Source organism: Dipteris shenzhenensis, chromosome 26, assembly GCF_047967505.1.
Source record: "Dipteris shenzhenensis isolate YYH24624 ecotype China chromosome 26, Dip_SZ_1.0, whole genome shotgun sequence".
Lineage (NCBI taxonomy): Eukaryota > Viridiplantae > Streptophyta > Polypodiopsida > Gleicheniales > Dipteridaceae > Dipteris > Dipteris shenzhenensis.
Window position 1 is genome coordinate 34,351,419 of NC_141621.1, and position 3,825 is coordinate 34,355,243.

Below are 3,825 nucleotides of genomic sequence, written 5' to 3' on the forward strand. Positions count from 1 at the left end.
CTTTATTTAGGGATTAGAAAGCATGCAAGGTAAATACTTATCCTTGTCCCCACCTCTTAAACACATAAAGTCATGGATGTGTCCTGTCTCGTATAAACCATCCCTAGATGTTTTAAGATTGAGCTAGGACACCACCACATCATATAAGCAGCATCACCCTACTTCTCTGGTAATTCATTATGGGAGTAGCCACCACTAAAGCAAATGGTCAGGGTTGTTGGAAATCTATGCCTAGGTTCATAGGTCAAAATAGACCTGTAAAATAAAGGGTGACCTGTTGGGCCGAACTTCTATGACCTAGCAACTTTCATGGGTTTAGGCTAGGAGCAAAATGACTTGCGCGGGTTTGGGGATACCAAGAACAACTTTTTCTCCCAACTTCCGAATTACTTAGAGGATGGTGTAGTCTATGGCAAATAAACCATTACTTTCTTATAGCAGGGGGACTTGTTGTTGATAGTTCCACACCATTTTATGTCAAGAATTAAAATACTAAATTTTCTAAAACCAATTTCATGGATTTTGTGTATGGTCCTATAATAATCTAACTTCACGAGATCTTTCTCTTGTCTGCAAATACACGTCAATGAATTGGCTACAACAAACTCTTTGTAAAGCCAAATATGATGGTACATAGTAATTACGTGAGAGCGGTGAGAGCGAGAGTTTACATGAGGATTTATGGTACATGTAAGCTTCTTACCTTTTGACTCAATTAATTTATTCATGGTCACAATCGCTTTAAAATGCATCCTCATTGTTTTAATGGGCTAAAGAACCCTTGGAAGAGAATGGGCTAGGGCTTGGAAAGCCACCTCCTAAACACATAAAATAATGCAAGTACATCCGAGGGTCTTTTAAGGTTGAGCTAGGACAAAGCATCATATAACTTAGCATCGCTTAGAAGTCTTTGGCCTTTCATTTGAGCGACCAATTTCCATTGCATCCCAGCTTCCACATAATGGAGATCACCACTCTTCCCCTACACCCTGCTTGGATCTTATCGCTCTTTTCTGCCGCCCTTGCCGCTTATACCCTGTCGAGGCTGTTTGTGTCGCTGTGGTTGAAGCCCCTTCGCATGAAGAGGGCTTTCGAAGCTCAAGGATTGAAGGGTATGCCTTACTGTCTCTTTTACGGTAATCTCCCTGAGATCCTTGATTTGGACAGGAAAGCTCGCAGTTCTCCCATGCCCCAGCTCTCCCACGACATTGTGCCCCGAATTCTCCCACACTACTTTTTATGGTCTCAGAAACTCGGTGAGTAAATTCATAAGATCACATGCATTTGCAAACAATGCATTGATTTGTGAGATATCTGCAAGGATTTCAATCTGTAGTACTGTCCTGAAATAGCGTGGTGCTTTTGTGTAGGGAGGACGTATTTCCTTTGGTTTGGCCCTCAAGCCAGATTATTTGCTACCGAACCTGAGCAGGCTCGGGAGGTTTTGTCAAACAAGTTTGGGCACTATCAGAAATCATTAATAGCGGTACCCAATATCGAGTTCTTGTTCGGCAAGGGTCTCCTGGTTCTTGAGGGAGAAAAATGGGCTCAACATCGGCGAATAGTCAGCCCGGCTTTCTTTATAGAGAAGCTGAAGGTGGAGAACCCCTCTCGCAGTCTCCTACTAGCTAGCGATCTTCCTTCTTGCTCAGTTTTAATGCGGTAGCTAATTATGTCTTTTTTTGCAGGCCATGGCTCCAACAGTGGCAGATTGCACGACCTCCATCTTGGGCAAGTGGGGTGCTCAGATCGACGAAGAAGGCTCAGGACGCACGGAAATTGACGTTCAGAAAGAGTTCAGACTTCTGACCGCAGACATCATTTCGCACACGGCCTTTGGTAGCAGCTATGCACAGGGCAAGCGAGTGTTTGAGATACTGCATGAACAGCAGATCATTTTCCAGAAGATCGCGGCCGCGAAAGTATATATTCCAGGATCTAGGTAGAATGTCTATCCAGAAATTACATACAGAAAAGAATGCCAGGTTTCCGCCAATAAGTAGCCTTATTTCTTAGGGATCTTACTTTTGCGAATTTCAACAGATACTTGCCCACTCCGATAAATCGATACCGCCGAAAGCTAGATAACGAACTTCAGAAAATACTCCGACAAATGATATACGATCGCTTGAAGGCAGCAAAGGGTGGGCATGGTAGATTAGAGGAAAACGATCTGCTCGGATTGATGATGGCCGCCAATCAAAAGGAGTTGTCAGGCAATCAAAAGAATTTAAGCATGGACATCGGAGAGATGGTGGACGAGTGCAAGACTTTCTATCTGGCAGGCCACGAGACGACATCGGCACTCTTAACATGGGTATTCATGCTGCTGGGAACGTACACAGAGTGGCAGGATGAAGCTAGAAAGGAGGTTGCGAGAGTGTGTGGGAAAGAAGCACCGAACAATTTGAAAATCGTAAGTATAATCTGAGGGGATCAGGTTTTGTATCGCTCTTTCTGAACTTGTGTATGCCCGATGGCTTAACAGTTTGTCGACGTGCAATGCATGAGATCGTGAAGTTTTTCCCAGAGAACCGATATTTAGTAGCTGTCGGATGCATGATAGTAGTGCATCTGTTGTGAAAGCTCTGCCGCCGATACGACTGGCCGGCAGCCGTTCGCTCCTGCGAAAGATATATATATGCATGAGAATGAAGATTCGTGACTTCTGATCTCTATGAAATACTCTATATTTTACGTAAATACTCTGGTCTACGTTGGTGGCTCCGAGGCTAGAGATTCGTAAATACTCTATATTTTACGTGAATACTCTTGTGAATTTTGCAAAAGCCACCAACGTAGACCAGGCTGTAGATTCGTAAAATACTCGATATTTTCCATTCTTGCAAGGTGCATGAGTGAGGGGAAAGGAGGCTGGACTGCTGAGGCTGCTTTGATGGATCAATGGTGGCGCAGGCGGGAATGGTGCTGAACGAGGCGTTAAGGCTGTATCCACCAGCAGTGCTATTGTACCGGGAGGCAACAAAGGAGATGAAGCTCGGGAAGGACTTGGTAATTCCGGAGGGGACAGGGGTGGCTGTGCCAGTGTTGGCGTTTCACCACGACGCAAAGTACTGGGGGACCGATGTGCTCGAGTTCAACCCACAGCTCTTCGCGGAGGGCATCGCCAAGGCTTCGTCGAATCCCTGGGCGTTCATGCCGTTCGGCATTGGGCCTCGCAGCTGCGTTGGGCAGAGCTTCGCGATGCTGGAGGCGAAGGTGGTGCTCTCGCTCATCCTCTAACGCTTCGCCTTCCATCTCTCCCCTGCCTACGCCCATGCTCCCTTTGCTCCCTTCACCTTGCAGCCTCAATATGGCATGCAGATCGTCTTCCAAAGGCTCCCTGCCTGAACATGAGAACCTGCTCCTTTCCTTTCCCAAGAGCTTAACCTATCTCCAACTACACATCTGAAAATATGGAATACAAATCGTCTTGCCTGAACCATTTCTCCTCCTAAGAGCTCAACCTAGCTCGAGCTTCACTCGACATTGAAAAGACTATACAGTAAGATCCAATCGTTTTTTTTTCAAAACACAGTCTTAGTGTACAATGCGTAACTCTTAACCACAAGACACACGTATCAGGCATAAATTAAGCTCCACAATGTGGACAAAAAGGGGTGTGATTTTTTGTCATGAGCTTTTTTTCAATTTTCATGAATATTGTGAGCTTGAGCTTTTTTTCAATTTTCATGAATATTGTGAGCTTTTCATTCACCTGAGAGAGAGAGAGAGAGAGAGAGAGAGAGGGGGGGGGGGGCTCATGGAGTGGGGTGGGTGGAAGGTTTGGGTTGTGGTTGCAGTTAAGAGGAGAGAGGGGGGGGA

At 45.5% G+C, this 3,825-nt stretch overlaps 1 pseudogene; it reads left to right on the forward strand.

Annotated features, from left to right (window-relative positions):
• Positions 1-1,691: 1,691 nt before the first annotated feature.
• On the forward strand, positions 1,692-3,351 carry LOC147884994 (cytochrome P450 CYP72A616-like; annotated as a pseudogene).
• The last annotated feature ends 474 nt before the right edge of the window (positions 3,352-3,825 follow it).